The following is a 26,056-nucleotide window of genomic DNA, read 5'->3' on the forward strand; positions in this document are numbered from 1 at the left end:
TATATGTATTCAATTTGATTTCATTTTCAGTAATGCTGTCTTATTTAAAAATCACTGATGTACATAAGTTGAATGAGCAAAATTTATGTGATTAATTCTAAATATGGCAATATCAACTTATACGACGATTGTTTCGTTTTCGGGGTTCCTAAAGATTTGCTTGGATTTCCAAAATTTATTGAAAAAATTAATTCTAAAACATAGGATTTGTTTTACATTCTGTCCTATTCCATACAAATTCTAGTATTTTTCATATTAGAATTACATCTAAGGAGATTGGTTTTTGGGGGGAGCAAGTAAGAGAATACAGGGGTTTCTTGAAGATGATGAAAATGAACAGAATCTATTTACTGAGGAGTTTCTGCTCACCGTAGTGTATGGATTAATGGTTACATTTAACTATAAATCCATTAATATGTGATTTCTTAAATCTTCCTTTTCTTCATGTAAGTTTTGTTAGAGGACACAGTCACTGCTAGGTGTTGATTTTCCCACACCAGCTCCTCTCGCTGGGCATGAGTGGATGCATACAGCAAGAGGATACATCAGGAATAATGACTCTCACAGGGCATGAGTGGATGCATACAGCAAGAGGATAAATCAGGAATAATGACTCTCACAGGGCATGAGTAGATGCATACAGCAAGAGGATAAATCAGGAATAATGAAAGACCATACAACAACAACAACAACACCACCTCCATGTAAGTGCAGTCCTGAGTCAACCTCTTGAATTAAATGCCACCAAAGCTTAGGTGCCATTCATTGTTATTGGGCCTACACTAACATAAAAATCAATGTGCCAGGGGCCATAAGGAAATGGAGGGAGGGCTGGCCACATGAAGATGGGGATGGATCACCCAGATGGTAAATTGGATCATACATGTTTGGTTTGGTAAATAATGTCTTACAAGGGGCCTTGCAACTGCCTTTAAATCATGCATGTTAAAATGTGGAATTTGTCCAAAGAGCAAAACTGAGGCCCATTGGTACAACTCACACACAGAAGTGCCGAGTCTCGGGTGCTAGGCTGTCTCACAAAGTGTGCACCTGGAGCCTGTCTGTCCTGCAAGGCACTAGACGATAGAGTGGTCTCCCCATTGTTTCTTATCTGGGATCCATCAATTAATTAATTGGCCTCTTCTGCCTAGATTTCCATAATCTCAGCATAGAAGAGAAGAGTGTAGAAAGCATCTGATGACCTGGAACCTACCAAGATGAAAACCATGAGAAAGTGTCCAAGAGTTGTGTAGGTTTAAGTATATATCAACACTTCCCCTTTGCAAAAACCAAGGATAAGTTCTTCTCAATATATTATCCTCCCAAAACTCACCCCCCACCGCCAAAAAAAAAAAAAAAAATTATAAAACACCAGTGAAAACACTTTCTATTGCTTTAAAAAGCTAGGAACAGACTGTATAATTGTGGCTTGACTTGGTCCTTCTTGCTGATTGCAACAACATGGACACACACACACTGTTTGGACTTCAGAAACATGTGGCACAGAACACAAACTCTCACTTGTAGGAATAGTCATCAGACTTTCCCTGAGAATAAAAATTAGTGACACAAAGTGAATCGTACCTTTAAAGTTGCCTTTCAAGTAATCAGACAAAAAAATAAAAAATAATAAAAAAAAGAGATTGTGCTGAGTCACTCAGAACTAGAAATAAATTTCGGGACAACTTTTACAGGCTCAGAGAACTGGCTTCTTTTCTTATCTTCAAGGCAGTTTCAGCTGAACTAAAACCAGTGCTGGCATTCGGAACACAGTTTAAGAAGATATAAAGAAACGAAGCATGCTAAAAAAAAAAAAAAAGCCTCTTATGCCTATAAATCTATCATTTTAGGGTCATACGTTGACAAGTGGGTGGGTCAGAATCGGCAAAACTTGATTCAAGTACACTACTGAAGAGGCCTGCTGGTTTGTGGTTCCTTTCCCCCATTGCACTCCTTCCTGTGACTTCTTTTATATTTATTTTAGGTTATGTTCACAATTCTCAAACAGATATCTTTAATACTGAGGGATCAATTTAAGTAAGGACGAAGGTCTTTTGATTATACACATACAGAAAATATTGTGTCGTCGATAAGGCTTCCTAAGTTATAAAGTGATATTTCCTTAATTTGTCTAAACTAGATAATTAAATAGGGTGATACTACTTTAATAAGACATTCACACTGGCAAGTGGATCCATTTGATGGAAATGCAAAACCAAATGATGTAAATATTCAGCTTGTTAGTGGAATCCTTCACAATATGGGGTCTCTCACCCTGTCATTTTTAGTGACAAGAAAATTTAGCTTCAGCAGCTGAGGCTGTTGAGAAAGATTGTACCCCATCACCACCGAAATGGATAACATTTCAAAACCAAAATAGCTTCATTTTGTTACAAAAATATATTTTTTATGAATTTTACTGAGAATACACTTTTAAAAAGAGTAAAAGGTCCCTCATTGTGTGTGAGAGCTATGTTGAGGCTTTTAAAAAGTTTATATAGAGTTAAAAAATAAGTAGCATGTGATAGGAAAAAGAGTTCAAGTTAGAGAAGGTATTTCTGGGCTAGGATCTCAGCTGTGATCCATCCTAGCTTTCAGGCCCTCCTTTAGATTCTATTTTTTTCTCAACTTGCTTAAACCTAAACCAATGGTTTCATCTATGTACCTTCATGACCCCAATTTTTACCCTCTCTCTGTAATCATCTAGACTGATTTCTTCTGTGAAATAATGTATTTATAACTGCCTTTGTGGTCATAGCCATTTTCTCTTCCTTTTTTGTGACTCAACATCTATACCAATCCTTTTAAATAAATTCTTTGTACCATAAGCCCACAGATGCCATCCTTTATTCATATTTATTAGCAGCTTCCAGCCTTTGCTTTCCTCCACTATGGCTGCAGGCTCTGTAATGCTCTACCAGACATACTCTCTGGCCGGCATTCCCAACTTTCTTACTCATTGTCCTCTTATCAGGGATATTAGCAGAGAGATTCCAGTCTCAGTTGAATATAACTGCCCACCTTTTCCCCCTTTGTATGAGTGGTTTTTCAAGGGATAACCTTTCTTGCATGCTGTACCTCCCAAACCTTAAAGCCTTCAATCTCCGTGGAGCACTGAGAAGTTAGCAGGTAATCCTACTACGCTGCTGTCATCGACTCCTTTTTTATTCTCCATAGTGGCAAATACAAATATTCTTCTTTTCTGGGAGCTCTGACCCCCTACCTTGTCATTAACCACAAGAGAAGTTGTAACTCATAGAAAAAAAAATAAAAATTGGCACTTTTTAAAACTCTTTCAACTTCCTGTCAAGCTTAAAAATGTTCTGGATTCTATATTTACTTTCCTTTATCCATTCTGAGAATTTCACTTCCTGTGTTTTGAAACCAGGGCCCAGTTCAGAACATAAAACATTAATTCTGAGGTAAATTATTCATGGGAAAGTTGTGTGTGCTGATTAATCAGGACTTTTGAAGCAGAATCCAGAGCGTGACACATCACTGAGACGTACAGCTACACCAAGGAGGTCCAGTGATGTCTCCGGTACCTGGAGGAATTCAAAGTGGAACAAGGACTGGGGTGGCTGACTTCCATTATGGACATTCTCTTTAGATCATGTAGCTTCAAAAGACTGCAGTGTCTCTGCATAGAAAAAATAGTCATCCCTAAGGGGAGAAATTTTAGGTTCAGCAGAAGTTAATTTTAAGATCTTGGGTTAGTTACTAAAGTAAGGTGAGGGAACCTAGTTTCATTGAAGACGTGCCACATGGATAATATTAGTGAGCTTCTTGAAATAGGCATGAAGTCATACTTACATTTGAATAAGCAAATGGCAATGTGAAATCCATGCCTACAAAGTACAGTCATACTACCAGCAACATTCTTCTTTTGGCTGATTTTTATTCCTTATCATTTCTCTCCCCAAACCTGGAAACTGGAGTTTGATGTCTGCAGTTAACATTAATTATCTAGCCAAGTGATACTTCCTGGGCTGTTAAGGGATATATGGAAGGTTCAACTGGGATTCCAGACTTTCATATACAGGCTTTATAGAAGTTTTTGTTTCCTTTATATGTTGGATTTCTATACATGGGCTATATGACTATTGTTCAAGTGCTTTATCTAAATGCTCATTCTGGGTATTGTGGAATTGATTTGTAAAGAGTCAGCACAGCCCAGGCTCTGCCTTTGCTTGATAATGTCTCTATTGGTTCACAAAGGAGGGATGATGGCCGATCACAGAAATACCTGTGGGATGTAATGACATGTAAAATACTTAAGGTGACTCAGGAAAACCAAAACAAGAAGTAGGAAAAGCCAAAGGCATACCTGACCATATTTTAGAGGCTGAGTGTCCCCTACCTGCTTTGCTGTGCTTCCTCTGCCTAGCGCGACCTGCGGCTCCCACCAAGTGTGTGGCGCTGTGGGTCCACTGGGAACTGAACTGAGGTGGTCCCGACTGCTCCTTCTGAGAAATGAGCCTCATAGTCCGCTTATTTAGTTTCAGGAATAGAACTATAAGGTTATGTTTACTATGAGGCTATGGATGTCATTTGAAAGGAGTCCTCTGGGCTATCTTTTATTTCTTTTATAAATTGGACTTTAAATAAGAGTACTTTATAAAAATAGCTAGTTTGGTTTTGTCTTTTGAAAATTACCTGTCAAAACACTATTGTATAGCACATTATGACAAAGAGGTTAAACAGATGTCCTAACCTATGTTCTTGGTTTATTAAGTCCAACTCTGCTTAAAGAGTCGAAATAAGCCAGTAAAGATACAGAGTATAATTAAATATATGCATGAAGAATACCAGAGATAACAGAACTCGGGTCCCAGAGACAAAAGGCAAGATTGGATTCGTTGGTTCCTGATGGCTCCTAATGAAAATTTCAACCAGATATTTCTGCCCTTAGCTTCCATACCCTAAGTTGTTTCCCTATAATAAATTCCTCTTGACTTAAACTGAATTGAAGAACCTAATTAGTTGTTTCTTGCAGCCATTACAAACTAAAGCTATACACAGTTTTTGTGTTGCGAGGCCTATATTTTTGCTAACTGTTGGGTACAAAGAAAACTTGTGGAGCCAAAGAAAAAAAGTAAAGTGAGTAAACTGCATTGTCCATATTTTAAAAAATTGAAAATAAACACAACTATTATCTAATATTTGTAAGAGATAAGTATATCCCCTGGGTCTTCATAGAATAAGCTTTGTGTAGTACAGTGAAAGTTATCCTCAAGAACATTCTTATAAGAAACACGACACTGAATTTCAAGGGATTATATTTGTTCAATGTCTTAATAGGAACCAATCACATGATACCAAAGGGAAAGATAATAAAGGCAGATCAGTGTGGGTGCTCAAGACATAGAGCCTTCATCTAGCTAATAATGATAGTATAAGAAACCAGGTCACCTAATTCTAGTTTAGTGCTCTTTTTTCTCCCTGCATCTTGCATGAAAAGAAGCCATTGGCATATGTGTATATGTATGAGAGACAGAGACAGAGAGATAGAGAGGGACAAATTAATCTCCCCATGATGTTTACATGTCAGTGATACATTGTGAACTGGTAAAGAAAAATCTCTCTCCTCCCCCCCGCCTGTCACACACACACACACACACACCACACACACACACACAACACACACACAACACACACACACCACTGCTTACTGAACCTAATATAGAGGAAGGAAAACCAGTCTTTCTCTGTGGGTCTAAATGCATTGAAAATTGGAGGCAATCTGTTATTTAGTAATAGAGGAATTTCGGAAGAACTGAGAAACCAGTGTGGTGTGTTTTCCCCCAGGTTCTTGAGTACTTTCTGTTTCTTTACATTCACTAATCTAAGCTATCAATTCCAACCTGGGGAAGCACCTAGTCAGATAAGTCTTACTTTGGTTTCTTAGTTTAACCTAAATAAATGAAATAGACAGTCTCAATAAACTTTGGGGAAGTGATTTCAGAGTCTTCACTTCCTACATTAAAGCAGTGAAAAAAGTTAACCTTTTTTTTCTGTGATTGCTATAATGTGTGGGAATACAGGAAGCATTTTTCCTTCTTCATCAGCCTCTTCTCTACCAGCTCCTTTTTCTGTAATTCCTCCTGTAACTCCTATAGCTCTGGGTTGCAGAGGGAAAAGTAATATCTGTGGTGTTGAGTCCACTATTCATCATAGGATGTTAAATCTCAAAAAGACAGATCATCTAGATTTATTCTTTAATATTACAGGTAAGGAAATATGAACCCAGCCAGGAAAAATCACTTACCTAAAGGCATATAAGTAACAGAGGATGGGGTAAGGAATACAGCCTAGGATGCTCGCTTTTAGACTAGTGCCCAAATGTCACCAAAAACAGGTGGTCCCTCCCTTACACCATTCACTGATAATAAAAGAAAATTTGACTCCCTTGGAGAGCTATATGAACCTCCAAAGTAATCGTTTTCAATTATCCAGTCATCTTTCTCTTTCCATTGACAATTTTTCTGAGACTTCAATATCTGTAGTTATTTTTTAAACTATAATTGATACTAACCTATTTCTGGTGACATCCCTTAATTTAGCCCAGGCATCTCCAGTTTTCCATGAGCCAACCTCTTCTTGATCACATACTGTGATGAAGTCCAAGATGTTTTATTTCATCTGGAGATAAACTCAGAGAGTTGGAAAGTTCTCCTTCATAATGAATTTAAATAGTTCCCTGGGCTCTTGGCTTATCGATTCTGGTTCTGTGACTTTCTATACTTTCAAGAAGCTGGGATGAGGACTCCTACATCTGAGGCTCTTTCACCTATTTGCTGTCAGAGTTCAATTCCCTTTGAGTTTGCCTTGAGTTCAATTCCCTTCAGTGTCTGCCCATAGTCTTGATTAATTACTAAAACAAATATGTACTGAGAAGCTTCTCTGCATCCCACACAGTGCAGGTAGCTAAACAAACACAAGGTGCAAAAACATGGAATATATTCTTTTATTAGTCCTTTAATCTAGGAATGGGGTAAATATTAAACAGGTAACTACACAAAAATTAAGGTGTTGTGTAGGAAGAAAAAGGCCAGAGAGCTCTGGCGGAGTAAACCAGGGAGGTCAAAATGAGTCTAGGGAAATAGGAGTTTTGATTTCTCTGCACCCTGTGCTATTCTAGTTTCATTCAACTACATGCTTCCGTGTGACCTTGGTCACCACTGGATGATGGTCCTCATCTAGTCATTTATCTTATTTGTTCATATCTTTCTTGCCAAGAAATTCTTAGAATATAACATAATGTTTCATTTGATAATCATCTCACCAACAAAGAATAGGGCATAACTACCACATTTACCATTGCAGATGCTATACTTCTCCTTATAGTTATTGTTTTAGAATTGCTGTATGTGTTTAATTTCAGATTTGCATTGAAAAATATAGTCTTACTATACAATATGTCAAACATGTGAATTATGTGTAAAAAGCAAGGAATATATCATGTGAAAATGAGAATGTGAATATGTTATTAATAGTAAAATGTCAGGTGGAAAAATAGGCAGAGTCCAAGTTGGACATATATCTGTAGCTTTCATTTTTTCATCTATTTCTCTCTCTCGACACACACATGAATATGTTTAAGTTAAGACACACGTGTATTTATTTACAGATGAGAGTCATGAATATATGTCAGACATCATGCGGATTCATGAATTTGGTGTTCTGGCTTCAGATGGTTTGTCATATTATCTCGGGTGCGCTCTCGGTTATGACTGAGAAACATTTCTTATCAGGGGCAGAACTTACAGTACCTCTTTTCCTCTACCCCCTTTCCCAATCCTGACTATTACCTTTTTCTTTATCACCAATTACAACATCTTACATGGGTTGCAGCTTACTGCTGCAGGCTGGTATGAGCTCCTGGTGTCTTAATTCATATTTGTTGCCGTTCAGACCCCTTCCAAGACAAAGAAGAGTCTCAGAACTCTGATGTAGCTGGAAGCTGGAGTGGAGCAGGGCAGGCTGCCTTTTTTTATTTGGGCACCAATGAAAACAAATATCTAGAGGTGACAGTGGGTTTCAAACTAGAGAAATCATTGTGAATGGAGAATTCAAGATACTGAATCTGGACTCTGCGACCCTCTTGCATGCGATGGGGACAGAGTCAATTCTGAGACCAAGTATTCACCAGGCAGTGGAAACCATATCTGAAGTGTATTTCTGGAAGGAAGGTGAGGGAAGTGTAGAAACCTGGAGGTACTTGGTACCCCAGACACCAGGCTTCTTTCCTTAGTGGTTTGCCCTGAGAAGCTTGGAGCCCGGTTTAGGTGGCTCTCGCAGTGTTAAGCCATCTGAAACTTTTGTTCAAATAATTACTTTAAAATGTGCTTTGCTTGACAATGACAAGTTCAGAGCTATAACCCATCACCAGGAACCTTATTTCAGGGTTTTCTTGTTCCATTTTCAAATGTCGTTGCATATGGCCTACCTTATCCATATACCCCATAAATATATACATCTGCTATTAATATGTGCCCACACAAATTGAAAATTAAAAATTAAAAATAACATAGTGAAACCCTGTCTCTCCTAAAAATACAAAAACCAGCTGGGCGTGGTGGTGGGTGCCAGCAATCCCAGCTACTTGGGAGGCTTAGGCAGGAGAATGGCTTGAAACCGGGAGGCGGAAGTTGCAGTGAGCCGAGATCGTGCCATTGCACTCCAGCCAGGGCAACAAGAGCGAAACTCCATCTAAAAAATAAAACCAAAAATTGTAAAATAACAAAAAATATTATTTTAAAAACCAAGAACCAATTTGAAATAAAAAATAATAACACAAAAAATAAAGCTGAAGGAGCAAAAGTTATCAAAAATAAGCAAGACAGTGATTTGGGAGGCTGAGGTGGGAAGATAGCTTGAGGTCAGGAGTTTGAGACCATCCTGGGCAATGTAGCAAGACCCCATCTAAAAAATAATAATAATATAAGGAAACACACTAAATGAAGATCTACAAAGACCACTTTTAGCGAAACAGTGAGCAGAGCAGAGACAGTGAAACAGGTCTGCAGAAAATGAGCCTGGAAACCCTCAAACAATCAGGCCACATGTCCCTTCTCTCCATGCTTGTCTGCTCCATTCTTCCAGTTGCAGACAATTTATCAGGGAACTTGCTGTGAGGATGGTCCAGGTGTATACACTTCAAATCCAACTGAGGTTTCCAGTTCCAGGGATTGAATCAGATGGAGCAGAGTTGGATAGCATGCCCATTCTTGAGCAAATCATTGCAGCCAGAGAAGCAAAATGTTCCAAATGACAGAAGTCAGTAGAATCAGTTAGTTCAAGAATCATTTTCTTGAAAGAGGATGTTACTCTTGAAAGAGGTATGTACAAGGGGCTATGATAACCTATTACTCGTCATTCCATTGTTTACCTCCAGAGCGCTGTGCTCCAATTTTCTTCCCACGGGAATCTAATAAGTTATCTCTGTTGAAGAATTTTGTATTTATTTATACTATAAATATCTTATTTTAAGATAGGCTATTTCTGAATTTGGGAATGTTTTTCCCCAGTATGAACCCTCAGGGCAGATGGGCTTGATGTATCTCTCTAGTCACAAGGCTTTAAGAGGACACAGCAGAAGTGAAGTTATGACAGGCAGGAAAGAGAATGATGTTAGCAAGAAATCAGCCCCGAAGCTGCAGCCAGTTGATTAGATATTATAGCAATCCTCTTAAATAATAGAGGAAAATAAAATCATTAAGAAGTCACACAGGAGAAAGTACTGATGCAGCAGGCTCTGTTGAACTGGGTAAGGGTGCGAGTGTTCTAGAGGGAGCTGACCACACACATCCCAGGAGCAGCTACAAATTCCATTTCACGATGTGGTTTGTAAACCATCATACCTGCTTCTGTTAAGGAGTCAGGATTTAACGTGTCATTACTGAACCTGACACAGGAAAGCACTCCGTGAAGGCATTTCTTGCCTGGGCATGAAGCAAACCTGTGACAAACACACACATAGGTCACAATGGACCAGGGGATGATGACCCTAAGATTGCAAGAGCTTTGAGGGAGGGAAGTCCATTCATTCCTCAGTCTTCATATCGAATGCATGGTGCAGGGACAACTGTGCTTTGGAATCAGGCTGGTGGAAACATCTTCCAGAGCAGACAGCTCCTGGGATGCTGGGGAAGGTGAAGGAGGAGTCTGGGGTTTCCTACTAGTTTTGTAATGCCACTGGATGAATAAGAAGCAGGCTCCTTCTGTCCTCAGCCTACAGGCTCTGTGATGTGATGCTTCTCTAGATATGCTCTCCTGCCAGCCTTCTTGTTGTTAGGGTCATGGTGCTCAGCTTAACTGCAAGAAGAAGAAGGTGGATGTTGGCTATTTGTGGGGGTAGGATTGATGTTTGTAAAAAATTCCAATTTATTCTACTGTAATATTTCATTACAGTTTTAATAATTTCTCAAGAACATAATTTATTAATTGATATGTCTTGAAAAATCATCCATTTCCTCTGGGTTATCAAATTTATAGGGATAAAATTGAAAATATAAGTCATAAGCCTTTATTTTTCTACACTCATGATTATTACCCATTGTTACACCTAATTTTATGCATGTATACATTCTCCCAAACCCCAAATTTTGTTGATTAGGTTAAGTAATCTTACATCTTATATTTTGTTAGATTTTTAAGGTTTAAATGATTTGACTAATGCTTTTATTTGTAAAATGTTGTGTTAAAATACACATCTTAATCTAAGTGGAGTGAAATGCAAGTTTGCCAAGGTAAATATCTTCAGAAGACTGGTGATCATTTCGTTCGCTCTATAAAACATCGCACACTGCCTCATTTTTTTTTTTTTGAAGTAAAACACATTCCTATTGAGCTTTTCTACTTTCCCTTTGTTATCGTTGTAAACCAATAGGAAATTTTATTAGAACATACTGTATAGGCTACATGCACCTCTGTTACATCATTTGTAAATCATTGAATAAACTGTTTTTAAACAGATATGCCTAACCTTAGTTATGATGATAATGTGAGGGCATTTTTTCAAAGGGATCCTTAAGTCATATTTGGAGGTCAATTAATGTCAATTTATGACAATATTAATGTCAGTGCAAAACAGCCAAAACAAGTAAATAAATACACTCCCTGAAACTGATTTTACTTTCAGTGTCTCTTTTGAAAATGAAAGTGCATTGATGAAAGGACAGGAGATAGAAAAAGGGAGGTGACAAATACAAAATAAAAGGAATTGCTGTGCAGAGGGAGACTGTACTATGCAGGGAGGGAGGGAGTTCAAAGTTATCCAGATGAAAAAATTGAATGAGGAACGAGAGCTGGAGGATTTGTAGATGATTAGGAGATGTCTGTAGTTGTCTGACCCAACAAAACAGGCTTATTCTCACTCTACAAGTGGGTTGCTTACATTCCGTCAAATGAACTTAATACAGTAAACCGACACCACAGTCAGTAAATCAAACGACTGAAACCATGTTCACAGAAAATATCAGAAGATCATACCAAGAGGTACATCCAGGGTATGTATAGACTCTTTGACGAATCTAAACTCCATTGTTTAGAGGCAAATGATAAATGATTCTATTACACATAATTGTAGGTGACTCAGTGGTCACTTATAGTTCACTTCCTGTTAGTATTTCGGTACTAATAGCTTGAAGAGCCTAGAACATTACCCCATTAAATACTCTTCATACTCAACGTGTTTTGTCTTTTTCAAGACAAAACACGTGATCATTATTGCTTGTCATATGTTTCATCCAAGTTAGATTGTGTGTGTTTCAGTATAATGCATATCAATTTTTATAGAGCCAGTGAATTTTAAGGCATTTATTCTTTGGAATACGTTGAACTGGATGTATGATGTACTAAACAGAACACAGAACTTACAAAACATTCCTTCCTTCCAAAGCATTTATGGCAATCAAAGTCTTCTACATCACTGAGAAGATGTGAAAATCACAATGTGGGCAAATTCAGCCAACCATAACTCAGCAGCCTCTCACACAGCTGCTGGAGTTAAAAACCCAAATTCAGTAACTAAGTTCCAGTTACTGAACTTTACAAGCCCAAAGTGTGATTTATAAAGCAATGCATAAATTGAAAAGGAGAATACTTTCTTGCTGGTGGCTGAAAATTGACATATTTATCCAAAAAATCCACTAGTCTGAGAAAATATGGTACAGACAGGAATTTTGAATATGTGTATATAGGAAAGAGACACAAATGCATTTAGAAGATTTTGACCTGTCTCAAACCTAACTTCTGTCTAGGGTTCATTCAGAAGCATTCCTGATATGGTGTGTCATGATTATTGCTGACGTTTTAAGCTTGGAAGTCATTGCTTCTACTCACATGACAAGAAGGAATCTGCTGAAGAGTGGAGCAAGGTGGTGGAATACAGGACTGCATCATTCATTCTCCACCCTGTAGGAACACCAAATTTTAACAACTGTCTGCAAAGAGAAAATTTGATTACAAGAATCAAAACATCTAACAACCTAATTTTAAAATGGGCAAAAGATCTGAATAGATCTTTTATATGACCTGAATAGATCAATTTGTTTGTCAAAAGAAAACATACAAATTGCAAATAGGTGCCTGAAAAGGTGCTCAACATCATTGACCATCAGAGAAATGCAAATCAATACTACCATGAGATATCATCTCACCCCAGTTAAAATGGCTTTTATCAAGGTGACTACAGACAACAAATGCTGGCAAAGTGGGGAGAAAGGAAGCCACGTATGTTGATGGTGGGAATGTAAGTTAGTACAACCACTATGGAGAAGAGTTTGGAGGTTCCTCTAAAACTTAAAAATAGAGCTACCATATGATCCAGCAACCTCACTGATGGGTATATACCCCAAAAGAAAGGGAATCAGTCCATGAAAGAGCCCTCTGGACTCCCATGTTTGTTGCAGCACTGTTAATAATAGCCAAGATTTAGAAGCACCCTAAGTGTCCATCAACAGATGAATGGATAAAGAAAATGGGCTACTATACACAATGGAGTACTATTCAGCTGTAAAAAAGAATGAGATCTTGTAATTTGCAACAACATGGATGTAACTGTCATTGAGTTAAGAGTAATAAGTCAGGCACAGAAAGACACATATCGCATGTTCTCACTTGTTTGTGGGATCTAAATATCAGAACTATTGAACACATGAACAGAGAGAGTAGAAGGATGGTTACCAGAAGCTGGGAAGAATAGTGGGTGGTTGTGGGGTGGGGGATGGTTGGGGAAGGTGGAGAAGGTTAATGGGTGCAAAAAGAAAGTTAGATTAAATAAAACCCAGTATTTGATACCACAACAAGGTGACTACAGTCAATAATAATTTAATTGTATATTTTAAAATAACTAAAAGAGAATAACTGGATTGTTTGTAACACAAAGGATAAATACTTGAGAGATGGAGACCCAATTTTTCATGATATGTATTACTCATTGCATGCCGGTGTCAAAAAATCTCATGTACCCCAGAAATATATACACTGACTGTGTACATACAAATATTAAAAATAAATTTAAAAAGAGGGAATCTTCACAAATGGAAACTCATTAGCTCTTCTTAGATCAGTAAGAGAAGTAAGATCACAAAACAAACCACTTCCCCACAAAATTGGAGAGACCTGTCAATACAGAAAATCACAGCTTACTAAAGCAGAAATATGGGAGCAGAATCCACTGTGTGAATTGCTACAAGGGGGTAGAATCCTGAACTGTAGATGAGCTGCTGGAGGCTCCGTGAGAAAAGCCTGAGAGAGAAAATGCCAGGGAGACCCAATCATGGGGAAACTCCTGCCCTTGTATATATTTACCTCCAAGAGCTGGGCTAAATCTTCATGGGGAAGATTGGAGGAACACCTTTCTGCTTCTGGCACGGAGAGAGAAAAACTAATCATTTGAAACACGCCAGAGCACTCTCTGCCATCAAAAGAAGCTATTTCACTATTGCCTAGTGTGCTGGAGTTTATCAGAGCCTAACTGACATGGGAGAAGAGAAATACACAAGTCCAGCCTCCTCTAGCCTTCCTGTTTTCCCTAGAGGACTTAAATAACTCTATAGATCAATTGGACCTAACTGACATATACGAGCACTTCACCCAATGACAGCAGATACACATTTTCTCAAGTGCACGTGGAACATTCTCCAGGATAGACCATGTGTTAGGCCACACAACAAGGCCTGATAAATCTAAAATTATTGAAATCACACAGTGTCTTTTCTGATCACAATGGAATGGGAATGAGGCTATAAAGCTGTAAGAGGAAAAAAATTGGAAAATCTACACATATGTGGAAATTGAACAACACATTTAATTTAACCAATGTGTTAAAGAAGAAATCTCAAGGGAAATTAGAAAATACTTTCAAACAAATGAAAATGAAAATACAATAAACCAAAACTTTTGAAATGCAGCTAAAATTGTGTTATAAGGAGACATAGCTGTAACTTCATGCCTTCAAAAAGAACAACTATATTAAATCACCACTTTAACTTCATACCTTAAAAGATTAGAAAAATAAAAGCAAACTAAACCCAAATTTAGCAGAAGGAAGGAAATAATAATGATTACAATGGCAATTTAAAAAGAGAATGGGCCAGCTGCAGTGGCTCACACCTGTAATCCCAGCACTTTGGAAGGCTGAGGCAGGCAGATCACTTAAACCTAGGAGTTGGAGACCAGCTTGGGCAACCTGGGAAATCCTGTCTCTACAAAAATAAATAAATTTTAAAAATATGAAAATTAGCTAGGTGTGGTGGTGCATGCCTGTAATCCCAGCTACTCAGGAGGCTGAGGTGAAAGATTACTTGAGCCTGGGAGGTCACGGCTACAATGAGCCAAGATTGTGCCACTGCACTCCAGCCTGGGTTACAAAGTGAGACCCTATCTCAAAAATAAGTAAATAAATGAGAACAGACAAATAAGAGAAAAAAATCAAGAGCCTCACAAGTTGATGTTTAAAGGATTAACAAAATTGACAAACCGTTAGATATATTAAGTAAAATATGACTCAAATCACTAAAATCAGAAATAAAAGACAGTAACTACTGATTTTACCGAAATAAAAAGTTTTCCGAAGTAACATAATAAACATATGTATACCACCAAATTGGTTAACCTAGATGAAATGGAAAAATTCCAATAAACACACTTGAATCATGAAGAAATAGAAATCTTAAATAGACCTGTAACTAGTATGGAAATTGAATCAGTAACCAAAAACCTGCCAACAAAGTAAAGTCCTGGCCCAGACGGCTGCATTGGTGAGTTCTAGCAAACATTAAAGAAAAGTTAACACCATCTCTTTTCAACTCTGCTGAAAAATTAAAGAGAAGGGAATATTTTCCAGTTACTTCTACAAGGCCTGCATTTCCCTCAAACTAAAACCTGAGAAAGATACAAGTGAAGAAAATTGTAAATCAGTTTATCTTAGGAATACCAATACAAAACCCTAAAAGTAAAACTCCTTGCAAAGTGAATTCAGCAGCATTTTCAAAATGTTATACACCATAAAATTGTTACATAATACATTACATTTACAAAATGTAGGGGAAAAATTACATTATTATTTTAATTGATGTGGACAAAGAATTTGACAAAATTCAGTAGCCTTTACTGGTACAGTCAATAAACAAGAAATAGAAGATCACTTCCTCAGTGTGACAAAGATCATACATGAAAACTTACAACTAATAGCACACTCTGTGGTAAAAGACTGAAAACTTTTTCTCTTAGATTAGAAACAAGACAAGTACACCTGCTTTCACTACTTCCATTCAACATTGTATTGGGAGTTCAAGTCTTACAAATCAGGAAAGATAAAGAAATAAAAACCATCCATATTGAAAAAGAAGGTGTAAAATTATGTGTTACAGATGACATAATCTTATATGCAGAAAATCCTAAAAATTAAGCAAAAATGAGTTAAAACTAATAAATTTGGCAAAGCTGCAAGATACAAAATTAATCCGCAAAATACAGTTACATATCTGTACACTAAACAGAACAATCCAAAAAAAGAATTAAGATAACAATTCTATTTACAATTGTATCAAAAATAATACCATACCTAGAGATACATTTGGGAGGCAAAGCTGAGATCCGCCAGTGCGCTCCAGGCTGGGCGACAGAGCGAGACTCCATCTCAAAAAAAAAAAAAAAAAAATTTGTACAGTGAAAATGACAAAACGTTGCTGAAAGAAATTAAAGGACATACAAAGAAAACTCTTATTCATGGATTAGAAGACAGTATTATTAAAATATCATTAATTCCCAAAGCAATATCCAGATTCAATGTAATCCCTATCAAAATTTCTGTGACTTTTCTTTCAAAAATAGAAAAACCCATCTAAAATTAACATAGAATCTTGACAGATCTCCAATAGCGAAAGCAATCTTGAAAGAGAACAAAATTGAAAAACTTAAACTCTATGATTTCAGAACTTAATACAAAGCTACAGTTAGTCAAACAGTGTGGTATTGGAATAAGATTAGTTATATGGACTAATGAAATAGAATAGACCTTCCAGAAACGAACCCTCATACATGTGGTCAAGTGATTTTCCGCAAGGGTGTCAAGACCAATTTGTAAAGGCTGCTGGGATGGAATGAAAGTATTTTGCATTGAAGAATGACAAGAATTTTGAAGGGGGCAGTGGCAAAGCACTATCGACTAAATTGTGTTGCCCCCAAAATTCATATGTTAATGCCCTGTCCCCAGTGTGATGGTATTTGGAGGTGGAACCACAATCATGAAAATGTGTTTCTTGTTCATAAAGCATTCTGAGATAGGTGAGGTGATTCTCCTTGAAGCCATAACTTAGCGCTTTGAGTAGCTCCCATTTTGTTGCTTTAACATCTCAAGGGAAGAGAAAGAGCCTGGTGTCTGGATTCAGATTTTGGTAATTGTGGAAGTGGAATTCATCCCTTCTGCTCACGTTCCACTGACCTTTACCGGCACCTGGTCCCAGTTAAACTTCGAAGAGCTGGTAAATAATACATTGTTTTCAAACCAAGAAGAGATAGGGGGTTGATAAAAATCTATCCAGTCTCTGCATTTGATAGATGATCTACAGCTTAAAATTCTTACAAACTTGTGAAAATTGCTTATTACAGAAGTAATAGCCAAATATCAAAATTATTTTAGTTAAGAATGGGAGTGGAGAAAATCCAAGAATTTTAGGTGTTTTGCTTATGTTTGGAAAGTTTGTAAGTTGGTATTGAGTTGGAAACACAAGTTTCAACTTAAAAGTGTAGTGGAATCAGAAGTTAAGTTGTGTAGACATCTGTGAAGCATTGTTTTGTTGTTGTTTTCAAACTCCTTGATACGGCTTTATGAACGAATTATAAAATGAGGTTTCAGCAGCTCCTTTGGGATTCTAAATATATAAGATGCAGTAAATGATATAAGACTAGACTCTTACCTAACCTAATATATCATCCTAACCATGTTATTTGTGCAGAATGAGATAACAACTATTTAAAAGAAAACAACATCCAAGGAAAATGTGACCTATTGTAGTCAATTAACAACTTTTGCCTAAGAACTTGAAGTGATAATCAGACTATAAATAAATACCAAATTTCGTCTAATTAACACTACCTCCTAGCTTTGTAGCCCTTTAGAGTTTCTTCTTAGGATTTGTAAAAGTCCAAATAAAAAGAAAAAAATTATCTTATATATGAGAACCAAAATTTAGAGGTAAGTAGATAACACCAAAAAGGCAACAAGGAAACTGGTCAAATCCAAAGTTTCTGATGATACATTTAAAAATTTGTCATAAATCAACATTCTAACTTCGGTCTTCAGGCTCAGAAAAAAAAATCACATTATCAATGGTAATTTATTTTGTTGATGAAGGAATTATTTTTGCAGCTTTATTCAACTATGTCTAATATACAATAAACTGTACATATTTAACATGTTTAGTTTCATAATTTAGGGGACTTTTATATGCTCTTGACTATTTCCACAATCAAGACAATAAACATACATATCACCCCAAATCGTTTCCTTGAGTCCTCTGTAATTCCTCCCTCCAAAACCTCCCCAACCACATGCTGGAGCACAGACCATTTTCTGTCACTTTAAATTAGTTTTCAGTCTCTAGAATTTTTATAAATGAAACCACTTAATAGCATTCTTTCCTCCTCTCACGAAACATAATCATTTTACGATTCATTCATACTGTATATATTAACTGTTCCTTCTTTTTATTGCATTTTATTTCATTCCATAGTTATGCTACAGTCTATTTATCACCTATTTAAAGCTATTTGATTTTTTTTTTCTAGATTTTGACTATTACAAACAAAGCTTCTATGGACGTTAATGTAGAAACGGTTGTATGGACATAATTGTTTTATTGATCTTCAGTAATTATCTAGAAGTGGGCTAGCTGTATAACACAATATGTGTGTTTAATATTTTAAGGAACTGCAAAACTGCTTTTTAAAGTATTTGTACAATTGTATAGTCCTACAAGCATTGTACTAGGATTCCAGTTCTTTCTCAGATTTCCAAGCATTTGTCATGGTCAAGTTATGTTTTTTGTGGGTTTGTTTTTGAATTTTACCCATTCTAATCAATGAGTAGTGATATTAATATTTCACTGTAGTTTCAATTTCAATCTTAATGGTTGATGGTGTTGACTTATGTTCTTATGTGTTTATTTACTATGTATTTACATTTGATAAGGTATCTGTTAAAATTGGCCACTTTTATTGGGTCATTTGTTTTGTTATTATTAATTTGTGAGAGTGTTTTATGTAGTTTGGATACAAGTCACTTGTCAAATATATTATTTTCAAATATATTTTCCAGGCTGTATTTAATTTTCCACTCTTACCCTTGTTTCTTGAAGAGTGAAAGTATTTCTTTTTGATAAAGTTTTTTTTTTTTTAATCTGTGTGTTCCTGTATAGATAGTTCTCTCTTGTGTTGTTTCTATGACATTTCTCTAACTCAAGGTCATAAAAATTTTCTCTGTGTGTAAGTTTTGTTGATCTTCTCCCATTTTTCTATAGAGGTTTTAAACTTTTAGGGTTTGTATTTAGGTTTGTCACATATTTTGAGATAATTTTTATAAATAGTATAGGGTATGGATCAAAGTTTATTTTATTGTGCATGTATATTGAATTTTGCCCCCACTGTTGAAAAGGTCATCCTTACTCTGCTAAATTGCTTTCTCACCTTTAAAAAAATTGTCCACATGTGTTTGAATCAGTTTATAAATTCCCTATTCTGTTCCATAGATAAATGGACAATTTATCTATTGTTCATTATTATGCAAATACCATACTGTCATGACTACTGGGGATTTAAAATTAGTCTTGAAATCAGATAGAGGTATTCCTCCACATTTGTTCTTTTTCAAGGATATTTTGGGCATTTTAGGTACTTTGAATTTCCATAAGAATTTTTAAATAATTTTGTCAATGCTTAGATACATTTTCTATTTCTACAAAAATTTTTATTAGGATTGTGTTGAATATATAGATCAATTTGGAAAGAATTGACATTGTAACAATATTGAATTGCCAGTGTATAAAAATGAGACATTTCTCCATTTATTTAAGTCTTCCTTAGTTTCCATCAGCAATGTTTTGTAGTTTTCAGGGTATAAGTTTTCCGGTCTCTTTTTAGATTTTATGCCAGACAGAATCTACAGTGACCCCATGACCTCCACTGAGTGTTGGTGGACCCTCTTACTTGCTTCTAGCCAACAGAATACGGCAAAGGTGACCAATTATAACTGATTATATTTATGTGATTATGCTACATAAGATTATGGACCTATCTTGCAAGGAGAATCTCTTTCCCTTGTGACATTGAGGAGCAAGTAGCCAAACTGAAAAATGTACCTGGCATGGAGCTGAGGATTGCCTTCACCCAGTAGCCAGCAAGAAACGTAGACCTTCCACCTGAGAGCCCACAAGGAGCTGAATGATACCAACTACCATGCAGTTTTGGAAGGTGATCCTTCCCCACTTGAGCCTCAGATAAAACCACAGCTCTAGTTGACACATTATTGCAGCCTCATGAGACTTGGAAGCAGGCAGCACTGCTAAACTATGCCCTGATATTCTTATTTTGTTTCTGATATTAGGGGGAAGTTATTCAGTGTATTATTGTTTTGTATGATGCTAACTGTGTATTCTTCACAGATTCCATTGATCAGTTTGAGAAAGTATCTATTACCAGTCTGCTGAGAGTTTTGTACCTGATTTCGTTTTTAATCAGAAAATGATGTTGGATTTTCTAAAATGCCTTTTTTCCCCTGTCTCTGTTGGAAAAAAATCATATAATTTCATTTAATTTATTAATATAGAGGATTCCATTGGCTGTTTTTCAAATTTTCAATAGACTTTATAATTCTGGGATAAACAATGGCAGATTATCATATATTATCCTTTTATTTATAGTTAAATTCCTTTTGCCAATTTTTTTATTAACTTTTATATTTATCTCATGAGGTATATTGGTCTGTAGTTTTTACATTCTATTTTTCTCTTGTATTATCCTTATCTAGTATTGGCAGTAGAGTAATGCTGGCATCACTGAATGAGCTGGGAAGTATTTCTACCTCCATCCATTCTAGAAGAATTGTGTACAATTTTTACTATTTGTTCTTCAATATTTTGATATGATTTGGACCTGCGATTTTCTAAGAGATAAGGTTTTGAACTACAAAGTAAATTTCTTTAATAAACAGAGGACATTCGGGGTATCTATTTCTTCTTGAGTATTTGTGTCATTGAGGAAAATTTTCTATTTGAGCATAGTTGCTGAAGATGTTGGCATAAAGTTGATCATTATTTGTTCCTATCTTTTTAACATCTGTAAAATGAAAGTGGGCTTACCCATCTTATTCCAGATTTTGGTAGTTTGTATTTCCGTCATTTTTTCCTTATCAATATGACTAGATGTTTATAAGTATTATTGATCTTTAAACAATCAGTGTTTGGTTTCATTGATTTATAAAATTGCTTTTTGTTTTCTAATTTTAAGTTTATACTCTGACATTTATTGTTTTCTTTCTTTACTTTGGTTTAATTTTTTTCCCCTAGTTCCTTAAAGTGTTAGCTGAGGTTATTGACTTGAGATTCTTCTCTTAGGTGTTTTCTCCTAAGCCTGAGTTTAGCAATATCTCACAAATTTTAATATGTTGTGTTTTTATTCTAATTCAATTCAGTATGCTTTTAATTTCCTCTTTAATTTCCTTTTTACTCATGAATTATTAAAAAATTTATTAGTTTTTGAAAAATTTGATGATTTTCCATAGATATGTTATTGATTTCTCATTTAATCTTACTGTAGTCAGAGAATATTCTTTGTGTGATTTGAATCTTTTCAAATTAATTGAGCCCAGAATATAGTTTCTAGTTAAGTATGTTCTATGTGAACTTGAGAAGAAATATAATGAATACATATTCTGATGTTATAGGATAGAGTGTTCTATAACTAACAATCTGGCCGATTATGTTGACAGCATTTTTCAAGTCTCCTATAACCTTGCTGATTTTCTGTCGGCTTGTTCAGGACTTAAGGAGAGAGAAACATTGAAATCTCCAATTACAATATGCTTGTGGTTCTATCAGTTTTTACATCATGTATTGTGGAACTCTGTTATTAGGTACATAAGCCTTATGGATAACTTTGACTTTTTGATGACTTGATTCCTTTTATCATTATAAAATTATCTTCTTTATTCCTGGTAATATTATTTGCTCTAAAAATTATTTTGTCTCATTAATATGTTTACTCCAGCTTTTATTAAGTTTATGCTTACATAGAATAGAATAGAAAAGAAGGTTTATATATATGTGTGTGTATATATATATATATAAACATATTTTTACTTTTCTTTTACTTTTAACCTGTTTGGACTTTTTTTTCTTTTATTTTTAACCTATACGTTTCTTACAGGCAGCTTATAGCTGGGTCTTGCTTTGTTATCCCATCTGTCAATCCCTACCCTCTTAATTATGATATTTAGACCACTTACATTTAACATAATGGCTGACAAGGTTAGATTTAAATCTATTACCATGCTATTTGTTTCATATTTGTTCTTCTTTGCTTTGCTTTGTTTTTCCTATTTTTCAGTCTTCTTTGAGGCCATTGTGGCTGTGTTTGTGTGTGTGTGTATAGTATAAAAATATATAAATTTTCTATTTTATCTCCTCTGTTAGTTCATTCTTAAGCTCTTTTATTTTTATGGATATTTTAGAGTTTAGAAGATAAGTATTTTCAAAAAAACACAGTCTACCTTCAGATTATATTATACCACATCAGTTACAGAATAGGAAATTTACAATACTGTAATTCCGCTTCTCTCCTCCTGTTCTAGGCATGACATAGATGTCACGAAGTCATCCTCTCAGGGTTGTTTATCTATTGTGTAGACCCGTGTTTCCATTTGATGTCATTTTTCTCTGGCCTATAGGATACTACCTTTAAGTAGAGGTCTAATTGTGATGAATTACGTGATGAATTTGTATGTCTGTTAGTCTTTACTGTGGCTTTATTGAAAGTTATTTTTGCTGGGAGTAGAATTGTAGAGTGGCAGATAATGTGAACTTTACCTTATGTGGTATTGAGTACCTTTGTTCGTATAACTATTCTTGAGTTTTGTTGTGAAATGATGTTGTTTACTTAGAAACAACTGAATCCTTTTGGGGCTTGCTTTTAAGATTTGTTAGGCAGTGTTCAGTCTAGGACTAACTATATCTTATTACTGGCTCTGTCTGAGGACCAGGAAGTTTTACCTTTGATTCCTCCTTTTTTTTTGTTTTCCCCTGGGCTCAGGCAGTATTCTCTCACATATGCAATGATCAATACTTAGATAAGGACTCAGGAGAGCTACCCATATCTGTCTGAGTTTCTCACTCTGTGGAGCTCCCTCTTTGCTGGTCCTCTGTCCTGAGACCTTGGGCTGTCTTACACAACCTCAGCTCAGACAGTCTGCATGGAGCTACCTGGGGATCCCTTTCCTAATCTGTGGACAGGGAACTTTCTAAAGGTCATAAACCAGAACAAGCTTAGTGCTCACCCTGGCACTCTCTTTTCCTCTCAGGAGCTATGTTCCTTTGTTGTCTGAGTTCCAGTGTGAAAAATTGTCACTTCCCATATTTTGTCTGCATTTCTTGTTATTTCAGGTGGGAGATTATAACCACATAAGTCTCAGCACAGATTAAAATTAACCAAACTCACAGTCATTAATAGTAAGATAATGCTAATTCATGATGAGCACTTTTATTGGCAAAGGACCAATACATTCAAATCTTTCCCTATAGTTAAGCAATGTTGGAAAACAAAAGGGGAAAGTCATTTGATGATTATAGAATCAAAATAAATAGAAGCAGTTTTGAAAAAGACATGTTAGTGAGATCATGCCAGGATGCTCTGATGCATTTTTCTCCCAAGAAAAGACTCCACCATCCATCAACAGGCCTAGAATTAAAGAGCAGGGCACCTACACTTGCCTCTGAATAGCATTTGTGTGGACACCGATAACTTTTCCTCATGAAATGCTCCTTTATCTATGTCTCTGTAGCTAACAAAGACTACTCTCAATAAACATCTCTTCTTTAGTTGTTTTCATATTTAGATATTTCCTTATTCTTTTTCAGGCTGCATTCAGGTCCTATTGAGCCCTGTTTCCTAAAGTAATTTGCATATTCTTTAATTTTCTATATTGATCTCATTTTAAACTTATAGGACAACTTCATTGACCTGATTTTCTAATCCTTGTTAGACTTCTCAGTGAGACTTAAGGTGTTGGTGATGGTTCTTAAACTTTCTCACATATTCATGATTTCCCTCAAAAATTATTTCACTGTGTAGCAATTTCAGTACAAACATCTTATCTTTATATCTCCTTTTTCTCCATGTCTACATATTCATCATTGTATGCATAGCACTAAGTTAGAACTAAAACTCGTAAAATGAATGTATGAATACATTTCCTTCCTTCATGTATTAATCTGAAGGCATTTCAGAATCTCACTTATCTTCAAAATTATGATCCGTTATTCTTTTAGGTTGGCAACATTCTTTCTCATTGTAGGAAGTTCATATTTCCTCAGAATCCTTAAGTGTCATCTCTGAAACTCTTCACTCCAAGAGTGTGTGTGTGTGATGAGTGCATGATCTGTGTACTGTGCTTTATCCTCTTCCACACTTTTTATACAGAGATGCTCTTTATTTCCATGAAACTCTAAAACGGCTTTAAGTAGTGCTTTGTATAAACATTCTCTGTGATATTTACTTTATCCCAGTTATTTCCTGCAGCCTCTAAAAATACTTTAAGTCTTCTTATCAATTCAATTCCATTATATGTGTATAAACCTTCCTTGAATAATACGTGATTTGGTTTCTTTATTTAGGATCTTGTTTGTGTGCTACCTTCTGTCTGTTTTGAATGAATTATCTCTTCAGAAGTTTACTTTTATTTCTCCCAAACTCAGAAAGATATCATTTGCAGCTTGCTGCTTCATTGCTTTTATTCTCTGTTTTCTTAACATAAAACACAATGGCACACAGGGAAAACACACACACACACACACACACAAAATGTTATTGACCATATTTGACCTATAATGTGGAATGGTTCTAAGTTTTCCTTCTCTTTTCGTTGAATGGTGACCAAATATCCATTTTACGGAGTTCAGATTGCCATGGGAGGAGTCCAGACAACTCTCAGAAGTGCATGTGTGGTCAACCCTATAACAGCCAAGCTCCATCCTTCAAGTATTTGTCTGTTTTTCCTCTTAGTTCCCACTGGTTTGGTATTGTCATCCTTTCTTTGTCAAAACTTTTTGTTACGTTGTTCTCCAATTGATCATCTTCAGTGCATTTGGTGAAACTCCATGGCTGAGCCCTCTCGTGCCTGACTATTCATTTATCCATCTTTCTTGGTAGCAGACCACTGGCCTCATTCCTGATGGTCATGCGTCCCAGTAAAGAACACATTTGTTGATCTCCCTTGAAACTAGGGCTATGCAGTGAGGTGTAGTCTAAGTAGACAAATGGAGTTTCTGGGAAATTTCTTCAAGACAGAAAACTAAGTGACACTGTTCCATTTCATCTCCCACTCTTCCTCTGGCTTCTGATCTAGAAAATGTGATGCCTGATGAAAGGTAGAAATAAGAAAGTAGAAATGACAAAACAAAGCTAGAAGCCTAGTTCTCTAAGAACTTCCAAGAACACCACATCAGTCATGGACAGTCCACACTGTACAGTAGAAAAATTAAGAAATAAAACATATGCTTTTAAGTCACCGTGGCTACCTGGTAACATTGGTCAAACAGATCCCATTGCTCATGGGCATGTCCTCATATCCTGCTCACTGATCCTTCTGCTTCTCAGATGATCATCACCATTACCAACAGCTCCACTCACCTTTCCATAGGTGAGAACCTACTGGGGGTCTCAACCTGTCCCTCAACATACAGGGACAATAAAAGATAGCTTTCTTCCCCAAACTGTCATAGAAAGTTTTGGGAAGTCCATATTTTCATCAGAACTCCTTTGAGTAACCATTATATTCATATTGCACTGGTGAAAACATCATCTTGGAGAGGTTTCCTAAGGTCTCTTAGGACGGTGGAATCAGCTCAAACTTAGGCCTGACTCAAAAACCCAATCCTCAAGTTCTGCTCTAATATTTGACGTTCTCATTCCATTTTCTTGTAGCCTATAATCATTCATTTCATGTAATTTAACTCACGTGACTTGAAATAAAAGTCTCATCTTTTCCCTCACTTCACTTACATTTAATGTGCTTATCTTCATGAGAGTGTCCAGAGCTGCCCAAATCAATACGAAGGTCCCTCTAGTATGTTGGTCTCAGCCCCGCCTACCCGCCCCCAGCCACAACTCTGACTACTCAGTCTCCTCTCACATTTGGTCCCAGTACCATGTCATGATCTACGAGTGCATCAGTGTATTTCTCCCACCACTGATCTGCAATGACCTTTAAAATAATAATGATTTATCTGATGAAATTATTTTTCTTTTTTAAAAGAATACTTATATTTTCTGGCTGCGT

General features: G+C 36.1%; 1 long non-coding RNA gene across 2 annotated transcripts in view; it reads left to right on the plus strand.

The window, feature by feature from the left end:
• Nucleotides 1-26,056, plus strand: part of LOC105491875 (uncharacterized) — a 125,937-nt gene that overhangs the window by 14,209 nt on the left and 85,672 nt on the right. Inside the window, exon 3 of one of the 2 annotated variants that reach the window (XR_011606586.1) lies at nucleotides 19,648-19,924. The exons of the other annotated variant lie outside the window; for it this stretch is intronic. This is a non-coding gene — a long non-coding RNA (uncharacterized lncRNA). Of the gene's footprint in view, nucleotides 1-19,647; nucleotides 19,925-26,056 lie in introns of those variants that run through there. 2 annotated transcript variants of the gene reach the window in all.

Source organism: Macaca nemestrina, chromosome 8, assembly GCF_043159975.1.
Source record: "Macaca nemestrina isolate mMacNem1 chromosome 8, mMacNem.hap1, whole genome shotgun sequence".
Lineage (NCBI taxonomy): Eukaryota > Metazoa > Chordata > Mammalia > Primates > Cercopithecidae > Macaca > Macaca nemestrina.